At 46.8% G+C, this 14,895-nt stretch overlaps 1 protein-coding gene across 1 annotated transcript in view; it reads right to left on the bottom strand.

Annotated features, from left to right (window-relative positions):
• Nucleotides 1-6,197, bottom strand: part of COQ8A (coenzyme Q8A) — a 46,544-nt gene extending 40,347 nt beyond the window's left edge. Inside the window, exon 1 of the mRNA XM_040612203.1 lies at nt 6,070-6,197. The gene's annotated coding sequence lies outside the window, so the exon portion shown is untranslated. The remainder of the gene's footprint in view (nt 1-6,069) is intronic.
• Between the last annotated feature and the right edge of the window lie 8,698 nt (nt 6,198-14,895).

The raw sequence follows: 14,895 nt of genomic DNA, 5'->3' as shown, positions 1-14,895 counted from the left end.
ACTGGGGTAGAGCCAACTCAATCGCTGTGATTTTGAGGCTGCTACCAGTCGCTCTTCCCCAAGAATGAGTTCTGAGCCTGTTCCTGCAAATTACATATTTTCAGTCAGGGGACCAATAAAAGTTTCATTTAACTCGCAGTGCAAAAAGATTTGGGCCATTAGGCCAGTATTTCAATGTGGAGTTGTATTCATACCTAACATCCTATCTTTGCATTATCTATGTTACTAAGAAGAAAGGGAGAAAATAAGAGGACATGGAAAAAACGAGGAGTATTTTCTATTTATGCATTGAGCAGCGCTTAGAAAAAGCCATGGCACTGCAACCTCTACATGGCTCAAAAGCTGCAGGCACAAGTGTAGCTTTAATCACATGAATAACTGATAAATTCTGTGACTAAAGTTACTTCCCCATGCATGTGAATCTTTCATCCAGCAACAAGGACAACAGTATATTAAAATCAAAACAGAGCATGACCAGAAAGCACATAGATTAATACGAGATTGGGCAGATGCAATATCTGAAGCATATACTTAAGAAACCAAATTACCACAAGGTGAATTTACACCTTTATTTGTGTTTAAGGCAAGTTTACACAACAGCATATTTCACTAGTTCCAAGTCATCCCCGTCAGTGTTAGCATACAGCATCACTTTAAAAGACAAATCCTCCACATCCATGTGGAACAACTCTAACCAGCAGTTATTTATACAAGGGTTACACTAAAGCTCTGCACTGATTAAACCCAAACGTTGGGCTCCAAACAAAAACTAAACATTACAAACATCTCCCCATGGGTTTGCAGGGCAGCTCTAGGCTTTCACAGAGTCACTTCAATTACAGCAGAAGAGACCACCAAAGCTCAGCTCCCTCCCTGATGCACAGCTCCACAGCACTGAGCTCCCTGCCAGGAACCAGCAAAGCTGCCCCCTGGTCTCATGCTCTGAACTAGAATACAAATTATAAATGAGGGAGCTTATCAGTTTGTAGTTAATTTTGGGGTTGGTGGCAGGGTGGGTTGTTTTTTTTAGCATACACTGTTATGTTGTAACTGTTTTTATTGGAAGTTTTAACTTTCTGAAAGCACACCGAGTCCAATTTAGGAATTGGAAACCAATAAAAAGCCATGCTTCACAAAGAAGGTCACATTCCTTTAGACTCAAATACACCATTACTTAGGGCAAAATTATTGAGAAAAACAGCAGCTCTTCCTCTTGCATTTAAACACATAGCTCTTCACTCACAGATCTTAAGAAGGTAAAGAAATGGGACTGATATCAAAGTTCTCTACTTTAGAGGGAAGAGAACAATTAATCTTCCCAAAAATACACCCCATGTCCATGATGGTGTTGGGAAAAGAATCACAGCTCTCTCCAGAGCACCCTGATCCTTACAGCACACAGCCTATACCCAAGTGTCCTTTAAACATCCACTCCTACAGAGCAGAAAGAAACAAGGATTTATAGCCAGTTTGCTGAACACCTTAACAGTGTGTTTTTAACAGCTAAATCTAAATGATGAAATGCCACACCAGCAATGGGTTCTAGTCAGAACCTTTCTAATTATAAGCCTCTGGAAAACTAGACACACCTGTAACTGTACTGCACATGTGTCCTCCTCAGGTGTAAGAAGACATTTTGCTTATTATCCTTTCTCTACACAAAGACAGAACCATGCACATATGTCTTGAGTCACTGTTACAAAGTTAGTGAGAGGCACCCCATGCACGTCTCTCCAGGTGGCATACACTCATCCTCTGCTCAGAGGGCGAGCATAACCCTTCTGTTATCATTGTGCACAGCAGGTCAGATACCAGTCTCCTGCTATTGATTCTGTGGGTATACATGTCTACACAGATCCCATGGCTTTCAACCTTGCCCTGGAAGCTAGGGTTAAGTTCAAATTTAGTAATTTACAACACATCCTAGTCTATTCATAGCCCCCTTAAATACCAGCATCCTAGCTCTAGAAGCCTTTTTTTTCTGGCTGCGCCACAATGTCCTTGTAAGAAGAGGAAAAATAGGATGCAAGAACAGGACCATAGGCAAAAAAAAAAGAAAAAAGAAAGAAAAAAAGACTACTCCAAGACAAATTGATCTCTGTGCTAAAGGGGAGCATCATCTATCAAAACCTACAGCTCCTGCATTACAGCTCTGCCACAGTCCTCCAAGAAGTTATGTGTGTCAGTCCCTACTCATTACACATAGGTATTTTTGACACTAGGGTAAATAAGAGTAATGAGCTCTGTATTTCTCATAACTTATTACTAAACCTAATCTGCAAGCTCTCATACCCGATACGGAATCTGTAATCTACTATTATTTATGCTCTCTGTACAGGTTTTATGAAATCATACTCTATATAGTATAGAATAAACATACTGCTTTTCCAAATTAGAAGAGCTGAAGTCATAAGCAACTTATATAGGTGCCTTTGAAAATCCCAAACCTCCCAGAGCAACTTCTGAATGACCATGCTCCACAAAGCTTTGCTATGCAATATAAAATTCTAGGCTTACCAATTTGAGAGGAGTTCTCTAAAAGAAACACTCACTCAATCCACTTGCAGCTTACTGCCTGGTCATTCTCCCTTCTACCTCTTTCATAGTCCCAATTACTCTCTTGATGAGTGACAGTATCAAACCAACATGAGAATTCAGTACTCCCAAATGGCACAATTCAGACAGCAGAAGAGCTGTAACATTTCAGAATACTACGTCAAGTCCTTTTATAGTACATTTGTTCAGCACATCCAGAAAAAAACAAGGTGTGCCACTGGTTAGAAAGGAGATGTGAACAGCAATGAAAGGGGCTACTTCAAGAACTAATCTACACAGAAAACCAGGACAAAGTGCAGAAGCAAAATAAACACAGTAGGAAAACTCTCTGTAAGTGGAAGCTACCACCTGCACAACACAAAACAGCACTAGGACCACCTAGACCACAAGCAGATCATCTTTCCTCATGTCTCTACATACAGAATCTACTTAACCTTTAAGAAGACACAGCCCTATGTAGTTTCCAGGGAAAAAGTCCACCTATGGTTTAACTCCGTACAGGTGTGCAGACTTGTTAAGCAGACATACAGATCTGTAGAGTTTCTAGAAGCCAACTCCATGCGCAGGAAGCACATGGAACACTTAATATACTGAGTAACTGGGAATTTAACATGCTTCATTTAGTCCTACACCTCTACTGACTAACAAAACAAGAAGCCAACGAAGTGTAATAACAAAACTGTGCAAGGAAAGGGCAAAACTTGCGTATCCTGTCACATCTTGGTCTTTGTCACCAGCTCAGATTAATTTTGCCATCTATTGGGAGGGCAAGAGGGGAGCAGGCAGATAGGGAAGGGGAGAAAAACAAGTGGCATCTGAAAAAAATGTAGAGCATCTTTGAATCTAAAGATAGGTACGTCAATAAAATGAGCTTTCACTGCTGGGTGGGAAAGCAGACACTGACTTAACCCCCTCCCTCAAACTACTGTGCTTTACGGTTAGCCTGCATTTGGCTCCATATACAAATAGCTTACTCTTCTTCAAGTACTGAAGGAAAGCACACACTCAGAACAGGCAGCACTTTAAGCACTTTTTAAAAACAAGCTGAGAGAGAAGCTACTCTTCTAAAGATGTTCTGCCCCAGAATACACAGCTCAATAAGCCAAAAAGCTTCATCATTCAGACTCCTTTCTTAAACAGCTTTAGAGGAAGAAAACCAGGAGACCTACATACACACAGGAGATACCTAAATACTGTTCCAGACTCACTACCTCCATCCTAAGCTGGACTGTTCACCCATCAGTACAAACAGATTTAAGGAATAAGAGAAATACTTATTCATGAATCAAGCCAAGTGCACTTAGCAAGCCAGCTGGACCAAGCAAGTTATACCATGCACACTGACATACAAGGTAAGAGAACACAAGACACATGCCACCCACAGCATCCTTGTTAAACAATAAAAAAAACCACAAACACATGAAAACCAAACCAGTCTTTGGTTACAGAGCTTTTTATTTCTCTCTGTAGGTAATCAGCCAGTTTAACTTCAGTGAAATAAAAAAAAAACCAGGAATTCAGCCGCTGTCCCTCATCCATCTCAGTTTCTAGAAAAATAACAGCCCGACAAACAGGGTGTAAAACAACAGACCACTACTTGCCTGTAAAAGGACTAGTGGAGGACTAGAAGCCAAAAAAAGTTCTGTTCGTGCTGCATGGATGCAATATGAGCTATTATTAACCTGTGCTAAATATCACAAATGAAATAACCATAGCTGCATTGCATAGCGCAGAATTCTCCTTGACAGCGATGAAACAAGGTGATCAACACCCAGGCAGTAAACACGTAAGGGAATCCTCCACATTTCTGACCTTTTCTTCTACTTATCACACCTTCATATTTTTAAAAGGGAGACACTGTCAATGCACAGCAGGTCACTTATTTTCCCGTCCCCTCCCTTGAGCAAGGCTGGACAGCACAACTGTTTATTCTAAGGATATCTTATTCAAGGTCACTGCTAACAGCAAAGGAAAAGCATTCACAAAACAGAGAAGCCTCCTGCTCTAAGAGCAAACAGACTGGTAAGCACACAAACTACAGCTATGCTTTGCCTTCTGATGATATATCAAAAGACAGACAAGTTCTTCTCATGTGGCACAGAAGTGCAAGACCACCAACATTCTGTTTAAATACCGGCCTGCTTTTTGCCTTTACCTTTGAGCAGTTTCTGAACCCCTTCAGAAGTCTTTTACTGAGCTACTATAAACTTTGGCCAGTATCCTCCTGCTCCCAGTGCTAAGAATTATCTTGCATACCCCTCAACAAATACACCCCAGTTCAGTGAAGCAAACTAAAGACAAGCAACTTGGGACATGGAGTCCAGAAGTTGTAGGTTAATTCTTTTTAGTAAAACAACACTTCAGGTTCTTGAAAGAAGCATCTTCTATTTCCTCACGCATTTTTCTTTGCCTAAACTTTAAAAAAATAAAAAGTTCGCTTCGTTTTTATCAAGATTTTCTTTCTAACTTCTTTATTTTTCATAACACTAACAGAAAAGTTGGGATTTTCATTGCACGGAAGGAACGCTGAAGAGAAGCTCCCCACCTATACTCCTGCTGGGTGGGACATCCAGGCTATCAGAAGTAGTGTTAATGACAAGATACAGGTCTGCAAAAATGAGAATGGTCAGTAACTATGAAAGCAACATGAAACAAGCCAAATTTTTATATCTGCAATTATTTATAAGCAGTTTGTTCAGTGCCTGCTTAGAACTATCTCCCCATTCATTCCTGTTCACTTTGTTACACAGACTTTTGCGAAAAGGAAGATTATTTTCCGAGGTACCTTAGCAGAACCTCACGGTTTATCCTCCCCGCCCCATCCCACAAGCAGACCCCAAACACCCACACGCTGCCCGCATGCCCACCTTCACCCGGCCGCACACGGCGGCCGGGAGAGGAGAGCTCAGCCCCAGGCAGCCCGCGCACGGCACCGGGCGAGGCCGTGTCCATGGGCGCTGCCCGCGGCGGGCCGCACGCCCCGCTGAGCGCGGCAGGAGCCGCGCTTTGTCCCCGGCTGGGGCCGAGCCCCTGCGGCCGAGCAGCCAGAGCCGCCGGCGCCGCTGTCCCGGGCACGGTGCCCCCGCTGCGGCAGAGGCCGCCAGGCACCGGCAGGGCCCCGGGGGCAGAGCGCCGGCCGGCCCCGCCGCTGCACAAGGCCCAGAGGGGTCACCACGCACGTCGGGGGGCGCGTCCCACACCGCTCAGTCACCCGCGGGCCGGCCGGCCTGCCCCCCGCCGCGGCCTCCCCCAGGCGCTGCCCCGCCAAGGGCGCGGAGGAGGCCGCAGCACTAGCTTCTGGCCCGCTCCGGGGCTCAGGCGGCCGACCGCCATCGCCTGCCGGACCGCGCACCCGTCCCCCGCCCCACCAGAGCGACCCCTGGGCCGGGCCCCCTCTCTGCGCCGGGGACGGGCGTCCTCCCCGCGACAGCGCCGCCCACCTCCCGCACCTCGCCATCGGGCACCCGGCAGCCCCTGCCCCTTCCCCTCCGCAGCGGCGGCCGCTGCCCGTACCCCGGCCTGCGCGCCCGGCTCCGCACAGCCCCGCGGCCACCGCCTCGCCCGGCCCGGCCCAGCTCCGCGCCCTCCGCTCCGCTGCTCTCCTCAGCGCGCCCGCCGCCCGGGCCCGCGCGCTTGTTTACCGCCCCGGCCACCCCCGGCCGAGGCCCTGCCTCGCGCCCCGCCCCCGCCGCGCTCCCATTGGCGCCCCGGCCAGGCTCCGCCCCGCACCGCGGCGGAACCGCCGCCGAGGAGCGTGTCGAGCCCGTGCACCCCGCGCCCCCGCCAATGGCAGGAGGGCTCGAGCCGAGCGCCGGCCAATGGGGGTCGGGGCGTGGCCGGGCCGGCGCGCGCGGCGGCTGCAGCAGGAGGACGTGAGGCCCGTGAGGTCCGTGCGGCGGCGGCAGCCGCTGGGCGGGGGGGCGGCGGGGCGAGGCGTGAGGTGCGTGTGCTGCGGGGGGGGCTGGGCTGTGCGCGGAGCGGGGGCGCCGCCGCCATCGCGTGGGTAGGGGGCGGGCGGGCGGGCGGCAGCCCTCTCCCCGCCGCCTCCTGTCAGCGGCGGCCCGGCTCCCTCCGTGCTGTGAGGGGCTGCTCTGGCGGGTGGGGGCCGTCGGTGCCTGGCCCGGCCGGTGCCTCAGCGGGAAAGGCCGGGGGCTGGCAGCGCCCGCAGCCCCGCGCCTCAGGAGGGCCCAGGGCGGAGCGGGGTGCCCCTGCTCGGGCAGCCCTCAGGGGACGGCCCTGTGCCGCCTCCGTGCCCTGTCCCGAGCAGGCCCCCGGCGACCGCTCAGCCATGGGGAGCAGCTCCACGTTGTGGAGCTCCGTGTCCGAGAAGCTTTTGTACTTGGGTGCCAGTGTGGTTTTTCAAAGCATGGGCTTAACATCGCCCATCGGTACCGCTCACACCTGTGCTGGAAATGACATGCTCCATTGCATGCTCACACACGCGTTGGAAATAAAAACAACGTGTTGTTTCCTACAGGGTGATTCCAGCGATGTGGTGTCTCATGGATGCTGTAAGCGGCCAACAGTAACAGCTAGCTCTGTGCTTTTCTGGATGTTCGGGTAAGCGTCTGTCCCTGTCAGCAACTTTCCTGTCTGAAAAATAACAATACATTCTTTATGGTGCATTTACCACATGGCTGCATTAGTGCAGAAGTATATTTAGATGAGGTTTGGAGATTAAATTGTTCATTTCTTGTTAAAATAAACAGGACTTGTAATTCCCCTCTAGCTGAAGTGTAACTTAGAGCAGTGACCAACAAACAGCCCCGAGCTTTAACTTCAGCATTCTCAATTGCTTGCTTTGGCCAGCCTTTTCAGCTAACTGGTAGCTTGAATTAAGCTCATAAATCCACACCGAAGGACCTATATCAAAGTTAGTAGGAGCTGCGGGTGCAGTGGATCTGTGAAGAGGGAAACTGGATGAATGGTCTGCTGTAAGTGTGTACAGGGGTTTAACACAACCCTTTGGTGAATATTCCTGCCAACCTGCTAGTGCCAGACTTGACCCCCTCTGTAGAGAGGGATAATTATATCCCTTATCTCCAGCTGCTCATACCTAAGATTATTTGGCTGGTATTTATGAACACACAAAATACTGTTCAAATATGACATATATTCCTTCATGTCTTTTCTTAAAAAGTAAAAAGATATGCTTCCCACCCAAGCCCCACTTAGCTCCCCAGGTAAGACGTAAGGAGGTCTCTGCTAGGCACTGAACAGTCAGCTACAAATAAATTTAGCAAAACTCCTCAGCCAGACATTATCCAATTGGAAACAAGCCTCAGTCAGTACTAGAAAGGCTAGATTTAAACCTGAAAGGTTAAAAAACCAATTCCTTGGGGAAGACACGTTATTGGCTTAATTGCTTTATGCACAGGCTGTGCATAGACACCAGGTATCTGAAATGGAAAGGCCAAACATGACACTTCCATGTCTGAGAATGGGATGGAAACTGGATGTGTTAGATGATGCAAAAACCTGGCTGCAGTAAGATAACAGCCTCAGCAAGTTTTGTCCAAAAAATGCCTGTTTTTCTTTATTTCAATACTGACACCTCCAGAAATGCATATGAATTAACTGCGCTATTTGTGGTTAATTCCACGCTATTTTATCTAAAGGAAAGATCACCTTTACCCTCATCTGGGCAGAGATACATTTTGGATGTCTTTTCTAAGGACACCCTTTTATCTACTTCCATAATGAATTTGGATTTCAGTTCTAAGTTTCTGTGTAACATCACTCTGCTGGCGTCAGCTCGGCGTTAATTGTGAAATACTGTCTTACTCACTGTGCTGAGCACGGAGAACTGCATGGGTTTCTGCATGAGCACACCGTCATAGTTTGAGATGTAGGCAGAACAAGCACAGGATAAAGCTCTCCCCATCTAGCAGAGACAGGCCTGGCTGGTTCCCTTTATTCCCATGTGGTAAACCATTGGATATTTCTGCTGCTGCTGTTCAATTTGCATCATGCCTCCTGTTGTCAGGCTTTCTGCAGCCTTAAAAGACCCCATGAACGTGAGTGCAAGGCTAGTTCTTTCTACTAAAAAAAGAGAGAAGCGTCTTTTTTCCCACCCAGGTTGGGGTGTAAAGAGGTAGGACTGAAAGCTGGACTGAAGCTGCTGCGAGCAGATACTTTATGTCCTTTATTGTTACTGCTTAGTTCTTGAGGGGAATAGGGGCAGGACACCCAGAACTCACAGTCCAGAATCCAGAGGCTAGCTTTTGTGGGGATGGTTGCCTAACTGTGTCCACAATCCTAAATAAAAAGTCAAACATTGTGTATCTAAAGCACTGGCAGAATTGTTCGATGGCAAAAGCCATGCAAGACCTCTCTGTAAAACCAGAGAAAAATGGTAAGAGAAAAAATACTATCAGTATTTGGGCTTGGTTTAGTGCTACCAATTATGAGATTTACAGCCCTGAACCCTGGGAGAAAAAGAAGGGGTAAAGTGCTGTACTTCAAAAATATACCAGGGAGTCATCTTTTCCTTTGGAAAGGGTATTGATGGTTTATGTAACAGCCTCACAGTTAGCAGTTCCCATGGGCTTTGGGAGGTCCAAATGCAGGTTCCCTCTCTGCTAGTGAAGACTTAGGGCACTCGCAGCACTCCGCCTTCACATTGGGACCCTAATCATTATGCATGCTCTTGCTTTCTCCTCTCTCCAGCATTATTTGTGTTCTTCTTATTACTATTTATTATTATGCTCTACACAATGGGAAAGCTCAGCAAGAGGAAATGAGAATGGAGCACTCATCCCTCCCTTCCAAATCCCAGACTTCCAAATTTAGAGTCTGGCCCTGTGCAAACCATGCCTAGTTCAGAGGCAGGAGACATGGACGTGAATCCTGTGGGGATCAGCCCAGGCTGCCCCTTTCTGGTTTTGTGCCCTCCACCAAAGGATTGTAGGTAAAACAGCAGTGACACCTGCTTCATCCATGCCATGAATCAACCATCAGAATTTGTGTAGGAGCAATCTGCTAAATGTGCTGTGCAAACTCTTGCCAGATAAAGCCCTTCCAAGCAGGGTAGAGAAGAAACCTCTATGTAAAAACCTAAACATTGGCATCCATTGATGCCTTAGCGCCTCCAGTATGATGTGACAGCAGAATGAGGTTGTTGCAGGTTAAAGGTTTTTTACCTGTGTCTAGATGTCATAATTTTTGTGCTACATGCCTGCATGCTTTTGCAGATCTGTGCAATGCAGATCTGAATTTACAGAGCAAGCCGGAGCAGTCCTGCAAGAAAGCAAGTTGCCAGATTTTGAGGAGTCTCTTGATTACCTGTAAGAACAAGAAGTGAACATTATTAAGGAACCAGTCACAACACATCTTTGGCACAACTGTGATTTATTTCTTACATCTTGTTCAGTAGTGTTTTATTCAGTCAAATTTCAACATACTTGCTGCCTTATCCAGAAAAATGAACATTTCTAGCAAGAATTTTACACCTATGAGGATCATATAAATCAGCCTTCTATTAAATCAAATAAAGTTGATAATTTTTATTATAATAATGTGAATTTCAATATAAATACCATAATGATATATCTATCCTCATAATATATGTAATATATAAATGTAATGGAAATTATAATAAATTTAAATTATGACTAATAATGACTCACACTTCCCCAGAGCCCCTCTGTCTACTGCTATTAAAATGATTTGTTGAAAAGTATTTAATTCTCCAAATATCCTGATACTACAAGTCAGAGAGAGGCTAGTACCTTAGCCAAGGTCAGTGGGAGAGCTTGATGTAGCAGCTGGAAGTCCTGACTCCACAGCAGATGCTTTAGCCATGCCATCATCTCTTCACCTTGTATTGCCTGTTGATACTTATATAATGAAGGGCTTAATGATGCAATTTCACGAGGTGTATAAACAGCTCTGCTGTGGGTCTGGGGTAGAAGCAGCAAGAATGGCACTGGGAAGAGTGAGTCCAGGGCTCTTTGACTGTGACTTCCAGCAAGGTTGTGATCAGCCTTTGGGTGGGGTTGCTTTCCTTCCTCCTGTTTGCTGTTTCCTGAGAGGAGTCTGTTTGCTTACCACCTAGCAGCTCACCACTTACAGGGTGCCAAGGAACACCCAAGAAAAGCTTTGCCAGTTCTGATGCTGACTGCTTTGAAGAACCTGGTGAAAGCTGGCTTCTTTAAAGCCTTGTACAAAGTGGGCCACATTCCCAGAGAGGAACATGGAGAGGAAAGGGCCAGAGTGACGAAACTTCTACAAACAAAAAAAAAGTTAGAAAACCAGAGCCTGGAATGATCTTTGGGTTCTGCAGTAAGAAGGGCTCCATTGCAACAGGAAATTAGTAGGCAAACAACTAACCTGCAGAAAAAGAGTTAATGGAGTCTCAATTAAGCAGCTATTGGTATTGTGATTAGGTTGACAAGTATTCAGGCTATTCAGAGAACACTCAAAAATCCTCTTGCATAGGACAGGCTCAAGCTGTTTCTCCAACCACAATAAAATATACGTCACCATCCTTCTCCTGCATTCACACAGCTAACCACAAAGCAAAAGCTGCTCTGGAAATGTTTCCCTCACTCTTCCTTCTCCAAGCGACTGCTGAGGATCAGATAAGCTACCTCTTGAGGGGGTTTGTCTTGTGTTCAGTCACCTTCTTTAGAGGGAAATTTCTTTCGGGCAGGAGGAATGTCTTATCTGACTATGTATATTTATGGTGTTCCATCAGCATATTATAATAATATAGGGATGATGTACTGGAACAGCTCAAGTAGAAGTCATTGGACAGGTGGCTTGATTTTAGTAGCTAACTTGTAGGTATTTCAAAACCTTGACAGGTTTCAGTGACGCTCTTTGTACCATATGTTATTTACATGGCTTTATGGCCAAGAATGAGAGCAACAGCCTTGTAAAGAAATGAGATCTCTCTGACTCAGTCAGTGGTAGATGCACATCCAGTATCATCATAGGATCCAAATGATGAGCTATTTTTGTAATGCTTAGGACTGCTCTGGTTCCTGAACTGTGTATTTTCATCCCAAAGCACTCTGGCATTCTTTGCACTTGTCCTTCCTTTCTCTCTCCCCTCACTGCAAAGAGACAGAGACAAGGCTCCATTTCAGCTAGTCGGTGAGCACTTTATTTTTAAGATGATTTAGTGCTGTCAGAAGGAGACAGTGTGGCAGTTCTCGAGATTCATGTTTTCTGTCCAAGAGGAAGACACAGTGCAGGGAACAGGACAGGTATTTCACAATTTCCATCCCAGTTTTCCTTCTGGGCCTCTCGGGAAGCAGCTTTCCTCCACACAGCTGGAGAGGGCAGGGAATGCCCGTGGGGCTGCTGGAGGGCCCCGAGCCCCCTGGCTGCAAGGAGGTGGGCAGAGGTTGCTGTTGGGTTCTGTGGAGGGGAGAGGAACGCTGAAGGGCTGCCTTGTGTCCTAATTGAAGAAGAGTGGGGAGAAAACACAAAAACCTTCCCTTTGCCCCCTGTGTTTTGCCTCGCTGAGAAAGTTTCCTTGACAGGTGCCTCTCCGTGCCCCTGCTCACACCACTTGCCCATACTGTGTCACCAAGAGAGGGGCTGCTTTGGGGGAGGAAGGGTGAAGGGTGTTGAACCACAGAGGTGATCTGTTATCTCTGTGGGTCTCCGAGGAAGAGAGCAAGAGACCTGGGAGGACAGCATTGGTAGCAAAGCTGAAGACTCTAGCATTTCTTGTCTCCTGCTATTATTTATCCAGAACAGACTGCAGTGGCTGTGGCCCAGGGTGTTTGTGGCTTGTGCTATATAGCTCAAGGGCATCGACCGTACAGGACTGAACTCTAATAGGAGGTGGGTGCAGGCCCACCAGTGCTGGGGTTCTCTCTAATAATTATTTGGAGAAAAGGTAGCAAATCTACTCTTCAGGCGTTTTAGATGGTATTCACCTGGATTTCTCCTCTCAGTGATATGAGGCAGATCACAGCCTCCTTGTCTTTCACCTGGGTTTGCTCCTGCCCTCCACATACACATGCTCAGTGGGCTGGATGACATGATTTTCTCTCCAGCCGGGGGAAAAGAAGCATTACAAATGCATTCTCATGAACTGGAAGTTTACATGTAAGTACACAGATTTTTTTCTCTTTAGGTTATGAAAGAAAGCAAAACTAGGTGTTGCTCTCTAGATGAGGTGGTAACAAGCCACAGCAAGCCCAGGCTACAAATGTGTTCATCACTGACAGATGATTGCCAGCAAAAGTTGTGCAGCACGCCACGCATATGCCACCACGCCACGTTTGGCTGTCACTCATGCCACCCACTGCTCTCTCCAGACTTTGCCACATGGGTCCCAAGTGGGTACCAAGCACTTTGGAAAATTGGAGACAAGCCCATGGGGGTGGAGTACATTGATAGAAGGATAGTGCCAGGTGGAGAGGCTGCAGATAGAAGCACTAAATGGAAGAAAGTGATACCAGTCCTTGTCTTTGGCTTCTGTGTAGGACAGTGTAAGGCAAGGACAGGCACCTTGCCCCTGCCACCTTAGCAAATAATGTAGTAAAACATTCACAATATCATGCTCATCTGTTCAAATTCTGTTGCACAACAGTGATTTTTATGGGTATCGAGCAAAGTCATTTTGGATGATAGGAGTTGAAGAGTCTGAAGTTGCAGCAGTCTGTCTGATCAGCAGCTGTGTACCTCAAGAACACAGTATTTCTGTTTCTCCCCAGATCAGTGAGACTTGGTTAAACGTTATTCTGTCTGTAATTCTTCCTTATCTCTGGGCTAGACAGATCAGTTGTTTCTGCTCATTGTAAATTGCATTTGCTTGCATAGTTTGGTGAGTGCTTTGTCCTCCTGTCTTGCCACCTGATTGATTACATGTACCTCAATCAATCCTGCACAGGCATAGTAGAAAGGCTCAGTTCTTTGTAGCTTCCAGCCAGGATTCACTTTACAGATAACTAGCAAAGCCATTCACCCCCTGAGTAAACATGGCAAATTAATTTTGAAGCTAGGCAAACAGAAGCAAGTCCTTTGCATTTAGCCACTCTAAAAAGCCTTTTGCAAAGGACAGAAGGGTTATCCGGAACAGTTTGTGCAGAGTTGTCTTAAATGGGAAGGCGGGCTGGAGCCAGAGAAATAAGGCTATTTCTGAACACTTTACTGGAACTAAGAATTAACACCAGTCATCACAGGTTGCTCTGCTGGCTAATGGTGAAGTGTGCTGCCAAATTCAGCCATTGCTCCCAGATTTTGGCACAGCATTGCCATGTCTCACATAGCTGGAGAGCAGCGAGCCACCTTGCCCCAGCCTGGAACCATCCCCAAGACACCATGTTTTCTTTCACTGCCTTAAGAGCCAGTCCTTGTTCTGGCTTCCTGGCATCTTCCCTCGCTGTTCCAAAGGACAGCAAGGTGTGGGAAGGAGACCGGGAAAGCTGCAGGGTTTTTTCTGAGTGCCTGTGTGGCAAATGGACAAACTGATCCATCCGCTTGCCTGACGATGATACACAGCTAGTCCCAACTATTTACTTCCAGCAGTCAGTCTAGGGAGAAAGCAGAATTGTTGCTACCTTTGGATGCTGACTGACCCATTTTCTGCTTTGCTGTGGCTGTTGATCCAGTTCTTGAGGTCAGTTCCAAAGGACCACGTAATCTGTCTTCTAGTAACTCTATCTGTATCCACATACCTGAAGAGAAACATTGACTGGTGGCAGAACATCCTGACTGACACGTATCTGAGTGCAGCTAAGAGGGAGATGCCAGCTGTTAATACAAGCCTCTGGAAGGAATGACTGATCAAGAGATGGGCCAGACATCCAGATTAAGCTCTTCATTTGACCCTGAGCAAATTATTCAACTCCTATCTATAAAACAGGGCTAATGGCATTGTTCTACTCTGTCGTGCTCTTGAAGGCCGATGCCTAAATAAGTGCTTGCAAAGCCTCAGTAGATGTGCAGCAGAGTAATTTCGACACGCTCTGTAGCTGTGCACAGGGAAAAGAGCTTGCCTTCAGGCACAGCGGTGCCAAGAACCAGCAGTGCAGGTTCACTCTCCCATCAACTCCCAGATGCTTCTGAGAAGATTTCTGGCCTGGAGGAGCCCAAGGTGGGAGCACAAAGATGCCCCTTTTCTTCAGCAGTCCCACTAGATACAGGATCTAATGATGAAGCCTGGACAGTGACTACATCCTGTGCCATCCACTCCATAGACTTCAACGAACTGTCACTTCAGTTTAACTGGTGGCCTACATTCAAACCATAGGAAACGTGGTTCCTTTCCTGGAAGACAGACCATCTCACTGTTCTCTGCTGCAGCACTCCTATTTCATGACAGCACTAAAAAGCATGCACACACATACACAAAACAGTAACAAGGAAGGTGACCTA

This window comes from Falco naumanni, chromosome 12, assembly GCF_017639655.2.
Source record: "Falco naumanni isolate bFalNau1 chromosome 12, bFalNau1.pat, whole genome shotgun sequence".
Lineage (NCBI taxonomy): Eukaryota > Metazoa > Chordata > Aves > Falconiformes > Falconidae > Falco > Falco naumanni.
The sequence above is the reverse complement of the archived record's forward strand: the minus strand, read 5'-3'. Positions and strand labels throughout refer to the sequence as shown.